The sequence below is a fragment of the Typopeltis vanoorti genome, chromosome 20 (assembly GCF_054136105.1).
Source record: "Typopeltis vanoorti isolate ZY-2024b chromosome 20, IOZ_Tvanoo_1.0, whole genome shotgun sequence".
NCBI lineage: Eukaryota > Metazoa > Arthropoda > Arachnida > Uropygi > Thelyphonidae > Typopeltis > Typopeltis vanoorti.
In genome coordinates this window covers 111,872,124-111,885,786 of record NC_143568.1, presented here as the reverse complement: position 1 = coordinate 111,885,786, position 13,663 = coordinate 111,872,124, and the positions used below count along the sequence as shown (strand labels likewise).

General features: G+C 35.4%; 1 protein-coding gene across 2 annotated transcripts in view; it reads right to left on the bottom strand.

Moving 5' to 3' along the window:
- LOC150095801 (uncharacterized) overlaps positions 1-12,794 on the bottom strand; it is a 186,126-nt gene extending 173,332 nt beyond the window's left edge. The window contains exon 1 of one of the 2 annotated variants that reach the window (XM_090410306.1): positions 12,429-12,794. The gene's annotated coding sequence lies outside the window, so the exon portion shown is untranslated. The remainder of the gene's footprint in view (positions 1-12,428) is intronic. The other variant, XM_090410307.1, reaches the window with a different exon arrangement.
- Between the last annotated feature and the right edge of the window lie 869 nt (positions 12,795-13,663).

The window sequence follows — 13,663 nt, the reverse complement described above, 5'->3', positions numbered from 1 at the left end:
TCTAGATAAAAGAACAAAATAATAATATTATTATTATTATTATTATTGTTGCACCCTCCATGGATTCAGCAGACTCATCGCAGGAGGTATATTCAACTGACAACATATTTATCATACCGAATCTTAAAATCCTTTAAACTCCTTGCATTAACAACCAGGCCGGTCTGAGAGTATCTGATGCCCCTAGGCAAAGAAAATTTAGGCACCCCTATACATTGTCTCTCTATATATATTTGTCATACTCACACAAGCACACATACACCTACACATCTGAATATTTATAAAAATAATATCATTATGAACATTATAAAAAATGTATTAATCAAAACCAATACATTTGTATACATATATGATTACTCCTAATATCTGTATAGCAAGAAAATTATTACATCTTAAATCATCGTAAATACAAAAATTATGAAAAATTAATCTTTCAGGCTTTTGCTTTGACAAAGTTTTGAATTAATTCATCCATATTGATTGTAGATGCAATTTCATGCTCTATAGATATTATTGCTAGACCAGTGAATCGTTCCTAAGCCATCGTAGACCGAGTGCAAGTTTTTGTAAGTTTTAATTTTGAGAAACTCCTTTCTGAACTTGCTACCGATACTGGCAATGTCGAAAAAATTCTCAGAGCAATAAACACATCACATTTTGAACACTATCAATACTACCAATTAGAATTCCTGCCACTACAATTCTATGAAATTTTCCATGGCATTCTTCTACTGATTTAGAATAAACTGAACTGAATTAACAAGACGATTCTGTGAGAAATGAATGACGTAATTCTCAACTTCTCAGACCTCAGAGAGCTTGCAAAAACAGGGCTTAATCTAAAAATCAACAGAATTAAGTCTACAGGGAATGAAGATAAGAAGTGAGAACAGTCGGTTAGTCACGACCACTGATTGTTAGTTTGAGGGATACCCCGGAACTACCCTGTTCATCTTGGGACAGATGCCAGAAGGAGGAAAAATCTCTGCTCTGTATACAAAGAGCAGGGGAGTGGAAGAAATAGAGAAACGTGAAAATAATGTAGGATGATGAGCGAACACTAGGATGGCTTGCTTATTTCAGTTTTTATTATTAATCAAAGTTTTACTAATTTTTTTCGAAGGTTGTAATTTTCCCCCGAACTATGTAGCAAAATCTGGCACCCCAAAGTCTTAGTGCCCCTAAGCGATTGCCTAGGTTCGCCTAATGATAAAACCGGTCCTGTTAACAACACATTCTGGTAATGTTCCATTCAATCGCAATTCTCCATGTAAAATAGCTACTCCTCACACTCTTACATAACTACCAGGGATGCCTTGGGTTTTCATCCTCTCACCTTCTACTCTTTTTATAATCTCATCATTAATCCGATAAAATCCTCTCACCGACTTAAATGTCTATCATATCATCTCTTTTCCTCCTGTCCACCAAATTCTGCAATCCACATTTTTCCAATCTCTCCATGGCCAGCAGTCCAAAGTACTGATATTGTCTTAAACACTTGCCTTTAAATGCTCTTCAATGTCTCCACATTACATTGAAAACCAGGTGATCAAATTTGAGCACAATAGTCCAAGTGTGGTTTGACAGTGCTTTATACAGTAGTACAACCACTTCCTTATCCATTCATATTACAGTATTTCTTATGATGTGCGGTCTTTGCAACACTGGCAACATGCCCTCTAAACTTCAGTCTACTGTCAACTATCATCCAAATTTCTAATCTCATCCACTTCCTGCAGCATGATACTGTCGATATAGTACACGGCCTTATATTCTGCACTAAGCCATGTGCAGAGAAAGCCTCCTCACAGACTTCCAAACATCATGCTAAACGGAAGAATAGGAAAACAGTGTCCACCCAGAAGACTGAGAAAAAGTTGGCTCAGATCCTTAAAAGAAAGAGGCAAATTCCCCAGCTTCACTACTATGTTCTAGAAGACTAGAAATAGAACTATTTGGAGACAGATTGTACAAAGGGGACTCAACCCATCACCAGATGGATGAGATGAAGAAGAGAAGGAGTAAATGCAACACCACTTTGTACTTATTGATATTAAAACTACAACCCCCACTCCTTTGTCCAAGTCAAGTCTATTCAAATCCTCCTGAAGGGAATTAACAACAGCATTGTTACTTATAATTCTTCCCAACTTTGCATCATCGACAAACATCTGAAATTTTCCCAATCTGTCCCCATGATATAGTTTACAAACAAGTTAAACAGCAGGGGCCCAAGAAGAGAACCTGGGGTACACAACTGGTTCTCCCCTTTTTTGAGACACTGCTCCATCATACACAATCTGCTGGTATCGTTCAGAGAGACAATCTCTGATTCATCTAACCAATATACTATCATTCCCATTCTCTGTAGCTTATACACGATTACTATGTGGGAATATATCAAATGTCCAAGAATATCACTGTATATGATTCTCCCTTATCTAGGCTGACCATATTTCCTTGAGACAAAAACGGGGGCTGGGGGTTATTTAATATTCTGTATACATGAAAAAGTAAGATGATAAAAAAAAAGTTTTATTACATAAACATATTGAGCTTACCATTATTCTTCAGTAACAGAACCCATACAAAAATTTAGGTAGACGTAGAGGGGTCTGTATTTCACCACGATCATACCATGAATATTTCTCCGATGAAGTGATTGTAAACTGTTGGCTATTATTTGCTATTCATGAGCCTGCTTGGTTGCTGTGCCTCTGTAATACCATTTGTTATTATGAATTTAAAATATATTCCTTTCTTATCCTCACTATTCCATCTTACTATTGCATACTTAGTTTATCTACCTTTCGCACTACAAGTTTTATACCTATGGATACTAGAAAATTTATTTGATAAGACTGCGCCACCAGTATCTTTTAATTGGCATAAAACTCAGTAATATGGCCGGCTGATTTCTCTCTCTTTCTCTAATACAAATTCCGTCAGTAAAACTTTACACAAACAGTCGTGGTCTATTTGCACTTAGCTCTATGCTTTGGCTATCTTATTTGGTTTCCTTAAGTTCACATTTATTTAGGAACAGTGCATTGTAAAATAAACAATCAGGTGGCAATCTATGGACATATAATTAAAACACATTTATTTACATAAAAAGCAGAGTATATTAAATAAGCGATAGGGAGGTTTCTCTCTCTACCTATCCTTTGTACTTTTGGTATAAAGAAACAAACTTTCCCTTTCAATATTAAATGACTATACAATATAATTACTCTGTTACTTCTCTGCTTAAGAAAATCAAATTGTCGAGTCTAATGTACTCATAAAGAGATTTGCTAGCTATGGCAAGTTATCTTGCAATTTATATTCCAGTTAACAACAAATCAGAGGACTCTCTTATAGATATTTCTTATCACTATTTATTATCAGTCCAACTATGACATATCTCCTGGATTACAAAAGAATGTACATAAAAAGATGGGACACACTTACAGAGGCTCTTTGTCACGACATCTTCCAAAGGTACTGCATCAAAGTCTCTGTGGCTTTTCTTTCATCTCAGTCCTTAGATTTCCGTCTCGAGAGTGTTGCTTCAGGGGGAGCTTCGTTGGAATATCAGCGGGTCTTGGACTGCAATCTTCCCGGTACTCAAAAGCTCAGGCAAGAAGTTTCAGTATACAGGCTTGAAGTGCGGCTTTTGGCTTCGGTTGACTTCCCGCAGCAATAGGACATCCAACCGGCACTTGGCTTTACATCGGCTGCTCTCCCATTTTTTCCTCTGGCGTGGGTTCGCCATAGAGTCTGGTCCTCTGAGTCCGACTGCCTCTCTTCAGTGACAGCGCTTCGCCTCTCCTGCTTCGGTAACTGGACCTCACCTCTCTTCTGTCAGCAACCGGACCTCGCCTCCTCCTCTCAACTGCCTCTGGTTCTCTTCCGAAAACTGCCCACACAGATGGTTGGCTCAGTCCCTTTATATTTTCACCTTCTGAGGACCTTGCACCAAGGGTTGTAGATCCTGAAATATCGGCAGTTCTCCTTGATCTTTTTGTTAAGGCTGATCCATTCTTTTATCTCCTCCGTTCACTCATTTTCCTTGTCTTGTCGAGCAGCGGAAACTTCTCTGAAACTAGCGGATCTCTTTGATACTAACTTTGAAGGTATTCATGTGCAGAGCTCGCAAACAATTTCCTCACACACTTAATCGTAAACAACTTTTTTTTTGCTTTGATAAATAGCTATTATACAAAACTTCCGATAGCAAGCATTGCCTTTGTTTTTGACATTCTAGAAACTTTAGTTAAAATAGTAAATACAATTAATTCCCATAGGGTTATTTACATTAATATTTAACATAAAATACATAGAGACAAACACGGTTATTTTTGTGACAGTTCTCATGAGACTCGACCTCTGTAAAAATTGATGTAAAGCACTTTGGTATTTCTAAGCTACATCGAGTTTTACATGATTTTACGCAGCAAATTTCGGTCTTTCAACATCTTATAAAACTTCTCGCACTCCATGACGCAATTTTGTCTTACAACTAACATAGACCTCACTGTCTCAACATTTAATCTACATTTCTCCTTTGACCACATACTGTTCATAACAGAAAATATTCTCTCAACAGGTGCTATACTTCTTGGAAGACAAAGAATAAACTCTACAATATTACAAAAGTCTTGAAAGTCTAGGCGTTTTTTGCTGATTTCAGAAAAAATCTGTACTTCTGTTCCATCACTACACAGCTTGTCCAGTTAAATAAATTTCAATTCTTTCTGGAGATCGTCATTAAAACTGCAATTTCATCTCTTTGACATCATTGCAAGGATAGACTTAAAGCTTTAAAGAATAAGACTTAAAAAAACTTTAAAAAAATAAAACTAAAACCACTGGTATTGAATAACATTGAATAACAAAGTCACCAGTTAACATAAAGGCGAAACAAATACTAACACTACAGAGACGTCACGTCTGAGACAAGCAAGTGTTGCCAACATGCATTTTTAATTTTCTCTGAATAAATTCTCTGCAGATATCACTATTTAGTATCGAACAATGCGACTCCATGGTTATACAAATTACTGGTATCCGTGATATTGATATACGATCATAGGTTATGAACAATAATTTATGACTGACCAATATTAAAATATATTTATAAAGTTTTTATTAAAAACAGGACAAAATCGACATTTTTATTAAAACGACGAGACAGCCAGGAAATATGAAAAAAATACGGTACTGTCCCATTCAAAACGGTACATATGGTCAGACTACCCTTATCTAACACACCCCATCATCCTATCATAAAATGCAAGTAAATAAATTGCAAAAACGCTGACCATCAAAGAATGCTACTATGTTCATCAACCCAATGTTGTATTCTATTCGTAACCAATCTCTAGAACACCTTGGCCACAACTGCAGTTATACAGACTAGTCTATAATTAGAAACTTCTTTCCTAGAATCATGCTTGTGGAGTGGTTTTTTTTTTCCATGAGATCCTGTGGGTTGTATTATACAACCCACAGGATCTCATGGGAAAAAAAAAAACCACCATGCTCCACCACAGCAAATTCAAAAAAGAGAGACTATTTCTAGAATCAGCAGCAGCTCTCAGAAATCAACCAAATCTCAATAAATATGGTTGCATTAAGCTTCCTAAATTTGGGAAACACATCATCAGAGATCCCACCTTACATTCCAGGCCACCTACAACCACCCTTAGAGGGCACTCCATATAGATAGGACTTTAGAGTCACCCACGTGATTGGGCTTAGTATTGTGTGATATTTGTGTCTATGTTACATTAGGTTTTTGTAACCCCTGAAGATGTCTCAGTGACAGATGAAATATAGGAGGAAGTATTCAATTCTGTTTTAATCCTTTCTGAGTGCTGTATACAATCCATTAAGCATCCAACATGATGATACAAGTCCAAAGACTTATGAATCTTGTTGAGTTATATTGTTCATTTTAATAAAATCTATTTCTGGCTAGAAACACATAGTCTTCTCCATACCAGAAATTAAATGAACATTAAAATGAAAATTTTAAAGTGAAAATCTGTAAGGAACAGATTTTCACTTTAAAATAAGTGTTGAGAAATCATGGGAATATAACAGGGATATGTATATAACTTTGGTAGTTCTGGAAAAAACATATGAAAGTGCCAAAAGAAAAACTGTTTGAAGTACCACAATTATAGGGTGTAAATGGAACATTATATCAAGCAATACATTGTCTACATTTGAGTTCTAAGTCAGAAGTTAGAATTGAGAAAGGTGCAGGAAGATGGGTAGAAGTTCAGTCAGGTCTGAGACAAGTGCACATTATCTCCACTCTCATTTATCACTTATGTGGATCACATTATGAAGGAAAGTGGCTTCATAATGTGATCATATTATGGAGGAAAGTGGCATTAAACCTGATATCAAAACTGGAGATGTTAATCTTAACTTTTAACTTTATGCAGATGATGTTGTACTCCTAAATAAATCCACTACACATCGTCAGGATTCCCTGACTAAATAATTAATGTAATAAGTTTAGCATGAAAATCAGGAATATAAAGACAATGAAAATAGGCAAAAATATTGAAAATATCAACTGCATCTTGAATGGAGAAACTATATAGAACAAGTAAAAATTTCAGCTACTTAGGCCCAATGTTCAGCAAAGATGTCAAATTAAATATGGAAATAGAGAACATATTTTAACAAAGGTGGTATGACAGGAAGTAAATTGAATATTATTGGAATAAGAGAGAATCTGGAATATAAAGCCGACCAAATTGTATTCTTATTGGTTAAACCAAAATAAAAAAATGATGGTACAACATGACAAAATTTCATGCTAGCTGGGGCGTCGCCCAATTAAACAAGGCCCCCATTGTTTTTGCCAGGGAACCAGGGCGAACAGCGAAAAGTCAGCTACTGGAACAAATCTGAAAACAAACCCCAACTCAACATCACCAGAGTTAAAGATCGGTACTATCAACGTAAGAAGCCTGAATGACAAAGAAATGGAGCTAGCTGAGGAATTAGATAAGTACCAGATCGACATAATAGGGGTGACTGAAACAAAAAAGTCCAAAACTGGTGAGATCTTTCTGAACAATAAATACAAAATGTTATATTCAGGCAATGACAATCAAGGAAAAGAAGGAGTAGCCATAGTATTCAACACAAAATACGAGGCTAATCTTCTTAAATGGCAATCAGTCTCAAGTAGAGTAATGTGGGCAAATATGAGAATGGGGAACTGGACAATGAGACTTATTTGTGCCTATGGTCCCACAGAAGGTTCTACTAAAGTAGAAGTGGAAGAATTTTTTGAGGCTTCAGAAAAAGCAACTGACACAATGAAAAAGGAAAAGTTGGTCCTTGTTGGGGATCTAAATAGCGGAGTAGGAAATGATTGTGAGACATACAAAAATGTTTTGGGAAAATTTGGAGAAAAGAGCAAAGCTAATCATAATTGCAAATATCTGTTGGATTTCTGCTCAGGACATGGACTGGTTATTACTAACACCATGTTCCAACATAAAAATGTGCACAAATTCACATGGAGAGAAGAGGCTAGGAATAAGAAAAATCTCATTGACTATGTTATTGTTGATAGTGATGTTTTCTCCCTGGTGCAGGACACCAGAGTGTACAGAGGATTTGAAATTGGAAGTGATCACTATTTAGTCTCGAGCAGGATAAAATTGAATTTCATATTGAAAAGAATAACATGTAAGAAAGTTTTAAAGCGAATAAAAGTTGAGCAGCTCTCAGATGTGAACTGTAGACTAAAATACACAAAGATTATTGAAGAAAAAATGAAAGAGTTTGAGAACAGGAATCAAACCTTGAAGATTCAGTGGCTAACTCTGAAGAAAACATTGATTGATTCTGCCAGAGAGGCATGTGGTGAGGTTGTCTGCAAGGAATAAAAAATCAGAACTCCATGGTTGACACAGGAAGTTAAAGAGGCAGTGAAGGAAAAGAAGAAAGCATATCAAAAGTTCCTGGCAAATAAGTCAGCTTGTGCTCTTAGAGAATATAGAGACAAATGCAAGAATGCTAAACACTGTGTAAAACTAGCTAAAAAAAATCATGGGAGGACTTTGGCAAGAATATAGATAATAAGTATCAAGAAGGTGGCAAAATATTCTGGAGGTTGTTGAAGAAGCTTAGGAATGGAGGAAAGAGTGCTGTAAAAGGAGTTAGAGATGATAAAGGTGACATGAAAACGGTAGAAAAAGATATCCTTGAAGTATGGAGTAATTACTTTGAAAAACTGCTATATGAAACAAGCAGTGATGACAGCACAGTGGTAAAAAAACACTGACCAGACATGCAGTCAGGAATGCATATCGATACTTCAAGTAGAAAAAGCAATTAAAGGCTTGAAATGTGGAAAGGCAGCAGGAGTAGATGATATTCGACCAGAAATGCTAAAGTATGGTGGTATAAAAGTCTTACAGTGGCTGCACTGCATAGTTCAGAAAGCCTGGACAGAGGGACGAATTCCCGATGATTGGAGTAGAGCTCTCATAGTACCCATATATAAAAAGGGAAATAAAACTGAATGTGAGAATTACAGAGGTATTTCCCTACTGAGTGTTCCTGGCAAGATCTATGCAAGTATACTTGAGAAACGGTTAAGAAGAATTGTGGAAGAAAAGCTTTGTGAAGAACAAGCTGGATTCAGGCCGAATAGAGGCTGTCAGGATCACTTTACAACAAATAGTTGAGAAAGCATGGGAATATAACAAAGATCTGTATTTAAGTTTTGTCGATTTAGAAAAGGCATATGACAAGATGCCAAGAGAGAAGCTATTCAATACGCTACAGTTATATGGTGTCAATGGGGCATTATATCAAGCAATACTTAGTCTTTATTTGAGTTGTAAGTCAGCAGTTAGAATTGAAGGAAGTACAGGAAGATGGTTTAATGTTAAATCTGGTGTCAGACAAGGATGTACATTATCCCCTCTGTTATTCATTATCTATATGGATCACATTATGAAGGAAAGTGGTATTAAACATGATATCAAAATTGGAGATGTTAATGTCAGCTCTTTGCTTTATGCGGATGATGTTATACTTCTAAATAAATCCGCTACAAGTCTGCAAGATTCTCTGACTAAATTGAATAAATGTTGTAATAGATATGGTATGAAGGTCAGCAATAAAAAGACAAAGACAATGAAAATAGGCAGAATCTTTGAAAATGTCAACTGTTTTGTGAATGGAGAACCTGTGGAACAAGTAAAACATTTCAGCTACTTAGGCCCGATTTTTACTGAAGATGGTAAATTAAATATAGAAATAGACAACAGAATCAGCAAAGCTGGTATGGTGGGAAGTCAATTGAATAAATTCATATGGAATAAGAGAGAAATTAGTCAGAACACTAAATTAGCTGTATACAAGACAGTGTTCAAACCAATTTTAACTTATGGATCTGAGAGCTGGGTCAGAAGTAAAACACTTGACCAAAGACTAGAGACCGCAGATATGAGAGTCCTGAGAAAGATTATAGGTGTGAACAGATGGCATCAATGGCAATATCATATTAAAAATGAGGATATTAGAAAAGAACTTGACATTGTCAGCATTCAGGAATGCATTAGCAGAGCTAATCTCAGGTAGTATGGTCACTTAAATAGAATGGGTGAGGAAAGATTAGCAAAACAAGTGTTCTCTGCCAGGTTGGCAGCAAAACGACCCAGAGGAAGACCAAGATATAGGTGGATTGATACGGTACAAAGTGCCTTAGACGACAGAAATATAAGATCTGATAATGTTGGAGTCTTGACAAGTAACAGACTGATTTGGAGTAAAATTGTAGATAGGAAGTTAGTAATGATGTAATTTTTTTTCATGTAGTACTATCATATCCAGTACGCCCCTTGAGGGTACATGGCAGGAATTTGATAATGATGATGATGAGAGAATCTGGATCTGAGAGCTGGGGTGTAAATAAAATACTTGGTCAAAGACAGGAGGCCACAGGTGTGAATGTTCTGAGAAAAATAGGAAATACCATCAGTTAAAAGTGAGCATATTAGGAAGAAACTTAATATTGTTAGTATTCAGGAGTGTGGAGCAGAAGTAATCTCATGGTACGGTCACTTAAACAGAACGGGAGAGGAATAATTAGCAAAGCAAGTGTCTATTGCCAGGATGTCAAAGAAAAAATCCAGAAGAAGATCTTAATGAATTAATAGAATAAAAAGTGCTTTGGAAGAACAAAATATAAGATCTCACAATATCGGAGGTCTATAGATAACAGATTAATTTGGAGGAAAGCTGTCAATAGGATGCTAGTAATGATGTAAAATTTTTATGTAGCTCTATCATATCCTGTACCCCTCCACCCCCAAAAGGTACATATCAAGAATTTGATGATGATGGTTTCATTGTGATGTGGAAACACTGGAGAGGGTCCATAGACCAATCATGAAGGTAATATCATGATTCTGGAAATAGTTCAGGGAATGTACATTACAGAGTTTGGTAGATAGGAGGAAAAGAGGTGATATGATAAACATTTAAGGTTGTGAGGGATTTTACCAGATTAATACAGAGGAAATATAAAAAAGAGTGGAGGGTGGGAGAATAAGAATAACATGCATCCCTGGAAGTTGTGTAACAATCTAGTTCTGAAGATTGCTATAAATGCTTTCCTCCCTATAGGAAGTTGGAAAGTAAAGCACATGGTGATAGGATAATTTGGGCTCCTTGCTCTAGAGACCAAATATGACACTTTTGGAGAGAGGGTAAAAAAAAAAAAAAAAAAAAAAAAAGACACATGATACTGAAGTAAGGAAGGCAGTGTGGATGATGAAAATCATCTACTCTCCAAATGGCATAATTCTCCAATATTTCATATGTACACAATGTACAATGTTTTCAGAACTACAGAATTCTGTTATATATATTCCTTACATACACGGTTTCATGTAATACTAAGATTTTCCATCTATTTGAATATATTAAGAAACTTCAAAAACAACCTTTAAGAGATGTAAAAAGAAAGCCTATTGTTATTATGTTTCCTTATAACAGTATCCTACTCAAATTATATTTAAATGTGTTTTTTATTTCTCATTAATAATGACTCTTGACTCCATTAAAGTATAATAATGATGATTGACAACTAGTCAATTTACATCTTAATTGCAACTCTGTAGATCAATGTTTAATTGGTTGAATCATTTGGGGCTGCTGATTTCATTCAAAGAAATGAAGCAAAATTCAATATTTATCACAGAGAAATCTTAGCTGTTTACTTTTCTCATATTTGTTATGAGAAAAGTAAAGCCCCCCCCCCCAAGGAAAAGCAACCTCTACAATTTTTCTTCAATAAGCAATCACTTCTATATCAGCCAGATGTGAATGGTAATACTATAAGTGGGCAATTATTATTGATTGTAGATTGATAATGTCTTTAGAACATTTTTATATTTAACTTCAGTACTAATGAGTACTTCATATTTTTTGCACAAAGAAATTAGGAGAATCAGTTATCTTCACTAATAAAAGTAAAGGCAAGTACATTATTATTATCCCACAGTAGAATAATAACAACCAGTATTATTTGTATAGTCCAAAAAAGAAAGGTTTCATCTTTTCTTCACTGATCAGTGAAGAAAATGGAGCAGACATGTGTTTAAGGCAGATGAATTTAAACATGCAATGTGAGACCACTATCCTCCTTATTGGGGGGAGGTGGGTGCTTAAATTTATCTAACCTATATACCACCTAAAGACAGAATGAATGAATCATGGAATGTTTTCAAATTCCATGTTTAGTCTCCAGAGCAGAATTCCTATCCAGATAACCTTAGCTCACAGCACAAACATGCAGTAGATTTAAGACTTTTGTAAATGGGCTTCACATAACAGGCCAGTAATCAACCTGCCAAATGACCAACTACCAGCATTTTTAATGTTTTAGGAATATTCAAGTAATTCAATTATCAAAAACTAGAATCAGGAAAAAATGACAAGTTTTCATGACTAATTTTCAATGAACTTTTTCTGTCAGTCTTTAAATAATTAGAAATGCATTTCTAATTGTTTATTGTTTCTACTAAACAGGGATGGAATTAGGATTCCGAGGACTGACTAGTGATGCTCTGATGTGCGATGGCAAAATAAAGTTTATTTTCCAAGTATTCCTGTTTCCGAATGTGGTCAGTGCTCAAGGATACAGTTGCTAATAAATTATATCTTTAACATATTTAAAAGATGGTTATAGAAGCATTAACTTTACTTATCTTATTATTAATTTGCAGTAGGAATGAAAATATACGAAATATTTTTGAATATAATATTATTCCGAAATGTTGCTCATTCAAATATTCAATATAAAATTTTATAAAGATCGAGTTAAAAATGTAAAGTTATACCAGTACATACAATTAATGTAATACTTTAACATTTAAAAAAGAAAAACTAACTTTGAGATGATTAAATGGGGCATGGGTCTTCTTGATGACGTCACTCTGGAATTGTAATACTAATTATTATTATTCCACAACAGAATAATAATAATTAGTATTATTTGTATAGTCCTCCCTCCACCCCGGAAAAAAAAAAAAAAAAACGATTAAAGTTACCTGTTAGTTTCAGATTATAGTTAACATTTCACTTCGTTTCTAAGCAAAACCTACAGCAGGTTGGTGAATTGTGGTCTAAATACGGCTACTAAATTCGTAACATCGTGATGATTACCCCGCCTTGAGTAGCAGTATTGGACAATTTTTATTATTACATACAATATCTGCAGAATCTAAACACACATCTTGAGAGGACACACTTCTCCAGTAAACATAACTCACTATCTCACGACGCAACTATCATCAACACACAACGCCATCTACCACCCACCACCAATAATATAATATTTTTTGTCTACAATCTGCATGTTTTCTTAGCCGGTTTGTCTGTATGCAGGACAAAAAATACGGTATCTGGTATAAAAATCATTTCAAGATTCTTCTCCTCACGATGAGAATCGAACTTATATCTTTTCCAGTCGAAGGGTGCATTATTATTAGTAGTAGTAGTAGTAATAGTATAGTAGAAAGCATCACCTTATAAATGATAACCTTATAAAAGAACAAGAGAAATGAAGAGGCTGGGCATCCGGATTTTGGGAATTTGCGAGACAAGATGGCCAGGATCTGGAAAGTGTCAACAAGATAATACAACAATGTATTACTCTGGGAATGATGAGAACAAACATCGACATGGTGTAGCTGTAATAGTAGATGAAGAAATCAATAAATCAGTAATAAATTGGATTCCATTTTCTGAAAGGATAATGCTGTTACAACTTAAGGGAAACCCCGTTAACATAAATATCATCCAAGCTTATGCACCCACAGCTGACAAAAGTGAAGAAGATGTTGAAGAGTTTTATGAACACCTAAAAGAGATTAAAAACCTAACAAAGAAACATGATATAAACATAGTGATGGGTGACTTCAATGCAAACGTAGGAAGAGGGGGTGATGGAGAAATTGTTGGCGAACATGGCTTAGGCACCAGAAATGACTGAGGAGATCACCTAGTCCAGTTCTGTCAGGAAGAAGATTTAACAACAACAAATACCTGGTTTAAACTTCCACCCAGAAGACTGTACACTTGGAAATCGCCTCAAGATAACCAACATAACATTGTCCGAAATCAA